The sequence below is a fragment of the Homalodisca vitripennis genome, chromosome 7 (genome assembly GCF_021130785.1).
Source record: "Homalodisca vitripennis isolate AUS2020 chromosome 7, UT_GWSS_2.1, whole genome shotgun sequence".
NCBI lineage: Eukaryota > Metazoa > Arthropoda > Insecta > Hemiptera > Cicadellidae > Homalodisca > Homalodisca vitripennis.
This window is the reverse complement of record NC_060213.1, coordinates 57,426,852-57,440,477: the sequence shown is the minus strand read 5'-3', so window position 1 is coordinate 57,440,477 and position 13,626 is coordinate 57,426,852. Positions and strand designations below refer to the sequence as shown.

Here is a 13,626-nt window from a genome sequence, read left to right as displayed (position 1 = left end):
ATAGTTTGCTACTATCAACGTGCAAACCAGCCCTTATACAATGGCGTGCCTTTCAATTACTTTGTGAAACGCCTTCAGCAGATTATTGATGAATACCATCTACAAGAATCTTCACCTGTTCTTCAACCAGAGACCAGCACAACATCTAAAGACTTGGCTTACCTTATAGAAAAAAGTCATGTAAATATTGAAAATTACACACAACCCAGCACACTACAGCTCATAACACACCAGTACACACAACCCAGCACACCACAGCTCACAACACACCAGGACATGCAACACAGCACACCACAGCTCATAACACACCAGGACATACAACACAGCACACCACAGTTCACTACACTGGAGAACACACAACTCAATACACCACAACTTGCAGAACCACTGACTTCAACACCCGTTTCTTCTTTAAACTCAATTGTGGCACTGACTCATCCAGCCGGTTAGCAAAAGTAAAACATTTAATAACAATCTTCCACCAAAATATACAACATCTAGCTTCAAGAATTGAACAATTACTAGTCATCCTAGATGAATTAAATCCTCAGATTGTAATATTAACCGAACATGATATGACAAATAATGAAGTGAATAGACTTAATATACAAGGGTACAAAATTAACAGTTTTTACTGTAGAGAGAACACTGATAAAGGAGGAGTCATGATGCTCTGCCAGGAGGGTTTGAATTGGAAGCGGGTGGAAGTACCTAAATCTTTGTCAGACAGATTACTCGAAGAAAAACAGTTTGAGTTTGGTGCTTGTAGCTATAAAGTTGGTTCCTTTAAAATGTTGGCTATAGGGGTATATAGATCGCCTAGGTCAGACTGTGTAGTATTTTTAGATAGGTTAAGCATATTAGTTGACTATTTTTTTAAACAATTTGATCATATAGTTATGGGGGAGACGTTAACATAAATGTTTTAAAAAATGACCATGAACTCAAATTATTCAAAAATATATTAAAAAGTCACAACATGAGGTATCTCATCAATTTTCCGACAAGAGTAACAGAAAATTCTGCATCGGCAATTGATAATTTCATAGTAAAAAACTGTCATGATTCCTTACTAACTGTAGAGGGGGTAAAAACCTGTCTTTCAGATCATGACGGACAATTGCTGCATATTCACAATCCAAAGATAAAAGTCGAAACAAATTACCTATAAAGCGCGAAATACGCAAGTTTTCAGCCCAAAACATGAGTGAATTTAATAGGCTCCTAAAAATGAAGCTTGGGAGAACGTTTACATGGCCTCTGTTGAAAAAAAATATGACGAGTTTCATAATACTTTACGATATTATTTTGATATTTCTTTTCCTAAAACCTTAGTTACTGAAAAAATGTGTAAACAAAATTGGATTTTAGAAGATCTTAAAAATGACAAAAAAGAACTAATACAATTGGCTAAAAAAACTAGAGGAAAGACAAATGCTCTTTTAAATAAAGACTTGAAACAAAGAAAATGTGAGTATTAAATAAAATTAACACAGCTATAACCGATTATTTTGAAAATAAAATAGAAAAATCTACAAAAACAGTGTGGGCACTTATTAACTCTGAAGTTGGGCAAAAAAATCAGAATGAAATTAAAAACATCTCCTTGCAAGAGGGAAATAAAAGTTGGTATAGTCCTAAAACTGTATCTAATGTATTTAATACATACTTTGTACATGTAGTTCAGGAGATCAGTGAATTTAATTGTCAAAATACAGAAGTTAGCGAAAAGGAACAAGCACAATGTATTAGAAAAGGTTTTAACTTTAAATTTGTTGATGCAGAGGAGGTGGAAAAAACCATAAACTCAATAAAGAACAAAAACTCTGCCGGATATGATGAAATCCCTATAAAAGTGATCAAAAATACCAAACAGTATTTAATCCAAATTTTAAGCCACTTAATAAATTCATCATTTGTTTCAGGAATTTTCCCAAATCAGCTTAAAAGATCAAAAATCATACCAATCCATAAGAAAAACTGTCCAAAAACTGTGTCAAACTATCGCCCAATTTCCCTTCTTCCGATAATTTCAAAAATGGATGAGAAAATAGTTAACAAACAATTAATAACATACCTAGAGGATTCTAAATTACTAACTAATATTCAGCACGGTTTTAGACCACAAAAATCAGTAATAACCGCTGCTGTATCTTTTGTTGAGTCTATAATCGAATCAGTAGACAAAGGTAAATATACAGCAGGAGTCTATATGGACCTATCTAAGGCATTCGATAGTGTAAGCCATTCTCACCTGATAACTAAATTACAATCATTAGGAATACAAAAAAATGCAATTAAGTGGTTTCAATCGTACATTTACAATAGATGCCGATTTGTAGAAATTACCCATAGAACGCATGAAAATAGACTCTTAAGGGTTTCTTCAGAAACTGAGATGATTAGATATGGTGTCCCTCAGGGATCGATTTTGGGCCCTCTTCTGTTCCTATGCTATATAAATGATGTAGGGAGCGCACTCACACGTGCACCCCAAAATAATCTGTGTCTTTATGCAGACGACTCAAATCTTAAAGTAGCAGCCAATACTGTTGAACAGGTTGAGATAATAAGTTTCATTGAATTAGAAAATATTGGAACTTTCTTTAAGCAGCACAACTTAATGTTAAATGCTCAAAAAACTAACTTTGTAAGATTTAAAACACACAACAACAAACAGATATCCGAACCATTAATTACGTACAACTCAGAAGAAATTGAGAGTAAAAAAAGCACATAATTTCTCGGCCTAACAATAGATCAACATTTAAAAGCTGGGACAAACATGTGGATAAAATATTATCAAAATTAAGCTCGGGGATATTTTCTCTTTATAGGATGTCGTTTTTTTGTAACCAAAAAACACTAAGAAATATATATTTTGCAAATTTCCACTCTCATTTATCTTTTGGAATATGTCTCTTTGGTGCAACAACAAAAACAAATATGGATAAAATTCTTAAACTACAAAAAAGGGCAATTAGATTATATTGAGACTAGATTACAATGAAACAGTAAAGGAGAAATTTAAAGAATTACAAATTCTAACAATATATGGCCAATATATTTTTGACACGATTCTAATTGCAAAAAATAATCAAATAAGTAATGAATTAAATCTTGAACCTCATCCATACAACACCAGAAATAAAAAATACATTGTAACAACTCATCACAATTTAAAGTATTTTGAGAAAAAACCATCATACATGGGGCTAAAATTTTTTAAACATCTACCCACTAGTATAAAAAATTTAACTAATCTGAGAATATTTAAAAACACAGTTAAATTTTTTTTGATAAACAAGGCATTGTATTCTCTGGAGGAGTACTTTTCCACCTCCTCGTAGATTTAGATGTACTTGTATTAGTAGTGATGTACAGACTGCGTGTCTTTGGACACTATTCAATTGTATACTTAGTGTATATATCTGATGAATAAAGATTTTTTTGATTTGATGTACTAGCTAGTAGCACGAGAATTCAATACAAGACAAATCTTAATCAATCTTAGTCATCAAGGTTGAGAGTGATGACTGGTTCAGCTGTTATAAAGTCAACAGAACAAAGATTGCTTACATTTTTCCATTTGAGGTACATGGACGCTTCTGGAGCATACGATGTCTAGAGATTGCAAACGTTTCGCATGCGGATTGTTGATTGTTTGTTTAATGATCTCTCAATAGGGAATAATCGATAATATATAATATATATACACAGTATATACATATACAATTCCAATAAACATCACAAAAAGTATTTGGTCATTTATGTCACATATGTATTAAGTTAGAGTTAGAACGAGAGTTGAACAAATGGGCAAAAGTGGTGAAGAATTATGGTTTAGAGATGAACATACAAAAATGTAAAGTAATGAAAGTAGAGAGAAGGGAAGGAAATAACAAAGACGTGTTAGTTGAAGGAAAAAGACTTGAAAAGGTGAAGAATTTCTGTTATTTAGGAAGTATCATAACAGATAGGGGCACAATAAGAGAAGAGATAGGAAACAGAATAGGGAAGAGTGGAAAGTTTTTCAATATGGTGAAGAAGATTGTGTGGAGTTGGAACATTGGGAAAGAATCAAAAGTATTGATGTATAAATCTTATTTCCAACCAATTTTATTATATGGAGCAGAGACGTGGACATGGACTAAAAATTATTTAAGCAGATTGCAAGCTGCAGAAATGAGATTTTTAAGAGGGATAGAGAAGACTACAAGAAGAGATAGAATAAGGAACGAAATAACCAGAGAGAGATTGAAGGTAGTTTCACTGCAAGAGACAATGGAAAGAAGAAGAATACAGTGGATGGGGCATGTGAAGAGGATGGGAGATAATAGAATGCCTAGAATAGCACTGGAGAAGGAGGAAAGAGGAAGAAGACCAAGAGGAAGACCGAGAGGAAGATGGGAGGACCAAGTGTGGAAAGACATAGAGAGAAGGGGACTACAGAAAGTGCAGGTGGAGGAAGAGGAGACCTAGAATGACAGACAAAAGTGGAGGAGGCTGTGTACGACGACCCGTGATAACGGAAACATCAGATGATGATGATGATGTATTAAGATAACAAAACTATTGTATGATCAGAAGACCAAATACCTGACAAATGACTTTTTACATTTATTAAATTTGTTGCAACGGCAATAGCCTGATTTAATTTCAATCAAGCTTGGATCACAAAAAGTACTTGCTCTGCCTGAACTCGAACCTGAATCTCTCACAACAGATACTATGATACTGGGTGATTATTTGAGTCCACAAACTGTTGATCTAAAACATTTAATTAACTTGTCTGAAATTAGACTCAAACTAAACACCCTGTTATTTATTTATTTTTTTCTTTCCAATGGTAAACCATTATAATTATACAACATATTTGACACCCTTCTTCAAAATCAACTTTAATTAACCAAAAAAGAAGTGAATTAAATATATAAATATAATACATTTCATGGCATATGCACATAATCAAATAATTATTTTTTACTTTGCATTTTATGGTTTGATTTATAACATGGTATAGCTGAATAAAAAAACACCCAGCTGTTCAATTGTTTGGGTGTTATGTAATGGTCATGGCTAAATAAGAAGGAGAGAAATACATTGTTGAAATGGAGAGTGCGTGAGGAGGGGAGTAATCAGTAATCATACAACTTTGGCCTGATTTTCGGCTCACTCATTCACAGACTGGATGGACTTACTCCAATAGTTGCTCTCATCTGGTGGATAACAGGTAAGCAGTTCTGTATCATCATGTTGGTGTAATCTTCAATAGTTTTAAACTAAAAATATTTGTAAATGCACTTTGACTTAATACAAAACTATTTCATTTTTTCTTTTTACTTTATGAATTGTTCTTCAAAAATCAAGAAGAATTTAAACATTTATTTATGATATATTATTATTAATTTTATTTATTTGTGTTTATTATTTGTTTGCGACTGATTTTATTTATTATTCTTCACAGTCATTAATTGTTATTTAGAAGCCAACAAGTTATAAAATTTAGTTACGTCATTACAAATTTAATCATTTTAAAATTATATGAAAATTATTTATTGTAATTAATAATTTGTATGACCAGATATAATATAACTAATACAATACTAAGTATGCATTTTTTAACTATGCTTTTTTAAATATGCCACATAAAAACATGAAAGATATTAAATTAAAATAATACAAAATTATTGATTTGAATAAGCTTGGAAAATTAAAATAAAACTTTCTGAAATTATGAAATTATTTCACAAGTGTTATTGTCACTTTATTTCTAAGTATGTTATTAGTTAAAAACATCTCAGCTTAAAATTATGTCAATAAGTAATGTACTGAGATATATAATCCTTCACTGCATTGCATCTTTTTTTCATCAATTATCAGTCGATAACTTCAGCCATATCAAATTGCGATTTATATAAGAGAATTATAATGTTTTATAATGGACATTAGTTACATAAAATGTATAAATCCATTTGCAATTTTTATTAGTAGGTATCTATTTCTTATAACTGACCAAACGTTACCTACTAAATTTCTTCAGAATCCTATTTTCACCAGAAACTTTATGCATGCAATAGAGTTTGTATTCTTTAAGGTGTGACCAAGTTACTGAGGAAAAATGTGAGCTTCTGTATCAGACTGTTTGAGATAGTTGAGTTGTTTATGCTAATGTTATCAATCAATAGGGTCAGATAGGACAATAGTTCCGTATGATAAAAATAGAAACATACTCTAAAAATAAGCATTCTTTAATAGTTTATTTTAAATAATTCAGCTCTAAACAATTACCATAATATTATGTTATGAAAATATATAAAGAATATTGTGGTCTTCAATACAGTGACGCATATAAGATTTGAGTTTCGGGGCTAAACTCTTCAATTAATATTTAAGTGGGTTGGGAGAATAGGTCGACTTTGCCTTTTTGAACATTATACATTCAAGATACGTGCTATACTAAACTTAGATTTGGAAAAAGGATCCCATTAACAAGAAATCGTGCTGAACATAAAAAAATCTTCTAATTCTACACGTCTTCATAATACATTGTAGCCTATTTCTCTTCTTTTAATCCATCTAAGATATAGCCTTACTGTATAGGGTGATATAACAGCAACAAATCAAGAAAAAGTCCTGACCATCCAGAAAAATCTATAAAAAACTAGCAGGTCTAAATCACATGCTAAGTTGTAAAGATGCTTCCGATATCTTGAAATTCGTTGCTCTATACATACTAGAAGTTGTAAAATATGCTGATGTAGAAGATCTGGTAAGAAACATAAATATCCACTGTTACAGTACCAGAAATGGTGAATAATATAACCTGCCAGCACAACATTTGAAGCTATATGAATTTATCATCCTACGAGATCGCCAGGAAACTTCACAAGCCACGACCACAAGAACTGCAAAACAAGAGAGGGCTCACACTAAAAGAACTGCTCAAAGAATGGCTCATGGGCTGACCGTTATACTCTCGTCAATAATTTTTCCAAGGAACTTTCTAAAACACATCTGAGTCCACCATAAAGTTCAATTTTAACGCTCTATTTGTAATCTTGATAATAATAGGGAATAGGTTTATACAATTGATTATGTAGATTAAAATAAGAATCATGTTTAATAATTATTATTAAACATGATTCTTATTTTAATCTACATAATCAATTGTATAAACCTATTCCCTATCTAACACATTGTGATAGATTATAGTAACAAATTTATTTATTTTCCATGATATTTTATAAATAATGATCGTCTATGGGAACACTTTCGAATTGGGGGACTCAGTAATGGAATTTCTTTGTTTGGAAAATATGCTATGTATCGTGACCAAAAAGGTAACGAATAATGCCAAATTTAAGTATAAACTGTTTTATTTGTACATATTTCTATATTCTTAAATGTGTTAAAATTACAAATGTGTTAATTACTAAATAATTATGACTACCAGCCAGTGGTGAGATCATGGGAAGAAGTAACCAACCTCACACTCTATGACACGTGACTGCAAAAAGCTGGCAAATCCAACAATTGGAATTTCATAAAAAATGTTATAGAAAGTGTTCTTATTAGTAAAAGTTTTAGGTATCTGTGTGTGCTGAAAGAAATACATTAAGCATTTTACAAAAGCCTAATACTGCTGCAATTCCCACTTGCTGCGTCAATTTGCTGAAGATCTGCCCCGGTTTGGCTGCGGTAATTTGCTGCGTATCGGTTTTTTTAGTGTTGTTGACGCCCCATGTAGTTGTGCGCCATTTTGTTACGAGTCCCACGTTGCTGTACCATTTTGCTCCGGATGGTGTTGGTCTCCATCTTGCTCAAAATCTGCCCAAAGCTAGCTGCGTCCCCTTGGTACTGCTTGAAACTCTGCCACCTTCCAGATAAACAGTTTGCTGTCCCAATCCTTTCCCAATCACTATTCAAAATGTGCTCCCTCTCATTGGTTATGTAAATTACTTCGTGTTGGCTAACTCATACTATTCAAAGTTAATACCAAATTACTATCAAATTTGAATGTCTGTGGTGTTGTCACCAACAACAAGTCTATATCTATCTCAGGTTTTTAAATAGGTTGAGTAGTGGTTAAAAATTTAATATCACTCCATTAAAGTTCCTATCACACTTCTTTATAAATGGGATACTCAAATAAAAGTCAAACCAAATGACCTTGACGTTAATTTATTCCATTTTACACTGTCCATACATATATAATTCCACTCACCTTGCTTTGATAACTTAAGAATCTAACATAATATCCCATCCTTCATAAAAATTTCAATTCACCATAATACAGTTTCCTATTAATTTCATCACTACTATCCCAGGAGAATGCACACAACCTCCTTGCTTTAAGTCTGGAAAGAGAAGAAGGAATCTCCGTATAAAACTACACATACCGACTCAAAACAATACTCATCCCCTCTCCCGTTCAAATCAGCGTCTTCACGATTAAATATAATTTGATTCTTTTCTTATAATTGTCGAAATTTATCACGTTCACTATAATTAATCAATTTAATTCTTTCTATTTTCTTTTTATTATTATTTTCAAAGCTTTTTATTTAAATTTTTAGCAACATGTGCTTTATGACGTCATCAATATACAAGTCATCTATCCCACAATTGGCTTTTCTTCTGCGTAATTCTATTTAGTACTTTTGTAAAACACGAATTTTGGTTATGTTTACTTCATTTTAATTAATTAAATCTTTTCCCGTATAAAGTTTAATATATTTCTTTGTTATTAATTAAATGAATCTCAATTCCGACAACATGTGATTCACTGACGTCACAGTCTGCCGATTCACTGACGTCACAGTCTGCCAATTCCCCGCGAATATTCAAATGTCGTAATTTGACCTGTTACACAACCCCCAAATATAAATTGATCACACATTTGTTGTCAATTTATATTTCTCCTCCAAGTAATTACATTTTTAAATTTTTGTTCAATTAAACTATTATTTAAATTTCTTAATAATTTTGTTAACACTTGTAAGAGCATTCATTTAAAAGAAAGTAAAATATCAAAGCAAAGCAAAATGCTTACAATTATATTACACAAATTACAATGTATATTAGACAATTACACAAATTACAGTGTACATATAAATCAATTACACAAATTTCAATGAATATGATTAACTATACAAATATCAATGAATATATAAATCAGCTACACAAATTATAATTAATATTAAATAATTACACAAATTACAGTGTACATATAAATCAATTACACAAATTTCAATGAATATAATTAACTATACAAATATGAATGAATATATTTATATATAAGAACAGTATTAAAGTTTTAAATATTTTTAAACTGAATACATGTAACCTCTACACGTTTTGAATATAATGTTTAACGTGTCCATTTGACATAATATAATGTTCAATACAAGTTAACACTATTAGATTATACACTCACAAGTTATGATGATACACAAATACCTTGTAAAAATCCTAAACATATTCTTACTGATAAACAATATTGTAATATCCTTATATTGTCATCTCCTACTGGAAACATATTACACACGCTATATACTATATTACATTATCCTTGTCACATCTTATTCTAAATATTTATACAACCTTATACTAATCTGACTATTATTGTCAGTTATAAAATAAAATGCTTTCATTCAGCATCAGTATGGTCATTCACACTTGAAGAGTTTTCATACTCTTATTCTATGAACTTCTTTAGTTCCCTTACATTACGGATCCCAAAGAATTCATTATTGTCTAGTCTGGTTAATGCATATGCATTTTCTCTTTTAATGCCTGCGATTACATATGGTCCTTCATAAAGTAAGAAATATTTTTTAATCTTCTTATCTAATGCATTTGATAAAATATGGTTTTTTACTAATACTTTGTCACCTATTCTATACTTAATTGGATTTAATTTCTCATCATGTCTTTTATTCCTTTTTTCTGCCTTAATTATTAAGTTTTCCCTTACCATTCTAATTTTGTTCAAATGATCAAATTTACATTCAATTGGAAACTTAATTATTTTACTTAGAAAATTATCAGATCTTCTTCCAAACATCACTTCATATGGTATCGCTTCAATGGTGTCCTGTACTGAATTGTTTAACACATGTTCAGCAAATAACAGAATGTCAGGCCATTTAGTGTGTTTTTTTGTGACAATATATCCTACAAATTTTATTTACTTCTTTATTTGTCCTTTCCACTATTGAACTTTGTGGGTGATAAGGTGTACTGTGATAAACTTTGATATTTAAGTTATTAAGAGTTGTGTTCCACAAATTTGAATTAAAACATGGACCATTGTCACTGACTATTGCTTTCATTTTTCCTACTTGAGGTATAAACTCTTTAGTTACTTTACTTAATACACTTCTACTGTTTGGTTTCTTTATGGCATATAATTTCACAGATTTTGAAAAAAACATCTACCATTGTTAATATGTATTGTACATTTCCTCTTCCCTTTGGTAATGGACCTATCAAATCTATTGACACCAAGTCTAGCACATTCTGAGATATTATATTCATTTGTCTACCTTCTTGTCTTACATTCCCATGTTTACTCTTTTGGCACAATATACACTTTTTTAACTGTTCTTTTACACTTCTTTCCATATTCTTAAAAATACAATACTCTTAAAGTATATTGAATATTTTATGACCTCCTAAATGTCCATATTTTAAATGTGTAAAATTAACTAAATCCTTTTTAATACGTTCTGGAATACATACTTTCCATACATCACTATTTTCATCTTTTCTCTTAAAAATTATTCCTCTATACTCCATAAATATTTTATTTATTTTTCCATAATGAACTCCTTTGCTGTCATTTAAGATATTTTTTATATCTCTCAAATACTCATCCTGTTCTTGTTTTTTATCTAGATTCTTTAATACTTCCTTTATCTCACTATCTTTAAAACCTAAATCAATTTTGTTGTACAAAACCTTGATACTGTATTTTTCTACTGAATTCTGACTATCCTTTTGTGTAGTCCTTGACAGTATGTCTGCTGGAATGTTCTCTTTCCCTTTAACAAATTCTATTTCAAGATTAAACTCTTGTAATGCTAAAGCCCATCTCAACAATCTACCATTTGTTAATTTACAACTTTTTAAAAATGTCAATGCTTTATGATCTGTTCTCACCATCACTCTGGGATGTCCTATTAAATATGATCTAATTTTTTTGCAAGTTAATACTACAGCTAACAGTTCCTTTTCTGTGATCGTGTAAAATTCTTGCGCTTGTGTTAAAGCCTTGCTATAAAATGATATCACCTGTTCCTCATTGATTTCATCTAACTGATATAATATTCCACTAATGTTAAGGTCACTTGCATCTGTATTTAAATAAAATGGTTTGTTAAAATCTGGATGTTTTAAAATGACTGCATTTAAAAATTCTGTTTTAATTTGTTCAAATGCCTTTTCCTCTTTTTCTGTCCACTTCCATTCTATTTTATTACTCAATAAATGATTTAACTGTCCTATTAAATAACCATAATGTCTTTGAAACTTTGCATAATACAAACATAATCCATTAAACATTTGTAGTTCCTTTATGTTTGTAGGTCGTTTGAAATTCACTATCTGTTCAATTTTATTTTTATCCATTTTAATTCCTTCAGCTGAAATAATGTATCCTAAATAATTTATCTCTTTTCTTAAAAATTGTGATTTCTTTAATTTGACTGTTATTCCTCCTTCTTTTAATCTACTTAAGACCTGGTCTACATGTTTTAAATGTTCTTCATATGTGTTTGAAGTGATTAATATATCATCCACATATGTAGTTACAAACTCTGTCAAGTCATGACCTAATACTTTTTTTAACCCTTTAATGAACAACGCAGTACTAAAATTCAAACCATATGGTAGTCTTTTATATTGTAAATTCCTTCCTTCGAAGACAAACGCTACATATTTTCTGGACTCTTTACTTAATTGTGTTTGTAGAAATCCCTGTGATAAATCTAACGATGTCATGTATTTAACTCCTATAAACTTTTTTAATACATCATCTATGTTTATTGGTGATTCCCTATCTGGTATTATGTGTTGATTCAAATTCCTACTATCTAGACATATTCTCAATGACAGATCCTTTTTAACCCTTAAACCGAAATAGGACACTTTTGACTCGCCAGGGAAATAGCGGTATGTCAGACCGCCCGATGTTTTTCGCCAGAGAAATACCGGTCTGTCAGACCGCTAGTATTTGTTTTTTTTTTTTACATTGGAAAAGCCTTTAAAGTTAAATCTTATCATTAAAATGCAAAGCTTAGATAATTAAAGAATGTTATACTTATTATCATCAAGGGTATTTTTGTTGGATTTGAACAAAGGAATAATGAAAAATGACACTTTTTCACATTAAGTTTGGTTTATTGAAACATGGTATACGTAATAAAAAGTAGCTTAAATAAGAGTAATCAGCACGAAAACTTAATATTCCTGGATGAATGATGAACACATCATCATTCTACCTTGCACAATTTAGGCACACTTTGCGGGAGCATTCCAAACAAATGGCGTTCTCACATTCAATGCATTTGTATTGGGTTTTTCTCTTCTTTTCATAAGGGCATATGCTGCAGGTTTTCCTCTTTTGTAGGCGATCGTCACGCACTTCTCCTCGCTCCTGTTCTTGTCCAAGAACAGAAAGAATGGTCTTTTTCAGGTCTGCTCTCAAGTTAGGCATTTCTAGTCGTCTTCTAATATGAGGCTCTACTAGTTCAAAAGCCAGCTGCTTTATAAACTGAAATCTTGTCAAAACTGGACTTCCCCGATAGCAAAGAAACAATATGAACGCGTTAACACTGGCAATATTAATTATGGCATAAAATACTGCCATTGGCCAACGACGAGTCTTTCGATTACTCCCATAGATAGATGTCTTCATATCTAGGGTATCAACGCCACCCTTAGTCTTATTGTAGTATCCTACAATTTTCAGGCTTATTTATTTCAGAATTTGTCTCAATATCGTGGTGCATCGAGGAAATAAGAAGTACGGCCTTATTTTTCTTCGGCACAACAGAAAGTAACGTTGTGTTATTGTGGAAAGCATACAGCGAAGATCCCACACGTCTTTGCCTGTGAGGTAAAAATTCTGGAGGAATCTCCTTTTTTGTTTTTTTTTAATAGTGCCAACAAATGTTAATCCCCTTAGTTTCAATTGGTCAACTAGCTCGATGGAAGGAAGTGAAACCAATTGTCAGCAGTAACATTACGATTGGTTCTTTCTATATGCTTTGTTAATTTTTATGACAGTCTGCGTACTCTTCAGTAGTTGTTGTTCATCTCTGGTGAGACCAACACTGTAACAGTTTTTACCAGTGTAAATAAAAGCATTACAGAGATACGAACTACCTGAATCGGCCATACAAAAGATTTTTATGCCATATTTTGCTGGTTTTTTGGGCATATACTGTTTGAAACGGCATTTGCCCCTAAAAGGCACAAGCATCTCATCCACAGTTACATTTGCTTTTGGACAAAACAACCCCCTGCCATTTGAGATTAGTTGATTGAATAAATCAGATATTGCTGCTGCCTTATCTTCTGCCTTGCGCTGTTCTCTTGTCGTGGAGTCGTCAAATCGTA

The 13,626-nt window shown here is 31.5% G+C and overlaps 1 protein-coding gene across 2 annotated transcripts in view; it reads left to right on the top strand.

Moving 5' to 3' along the window:
* LOC124365846 (UDP-glycosyltransferase UGT5-like) overlaps positions 1-13,626 on the top strand; it is a 45,357-nt gene that overhangs the window by 7,138 nt on the left and 24,593 nt on the right. The window contains exon 1 of one of the 2 annotated variants that reach the window (XM_046821906.1): positions 5,077-5,233. The exons of the other annotated variant lie outside the window; for it this stretch is intronic. The gene's annotated coding sequence lies outside the window, so the exon portion shown is untranslated. Of the gene's footprint in view, positions 1-5,076; positions 5,234-13,626 lie in introns of those variants that run through there. 2 annotated transcript variants of the gene reach the window in all.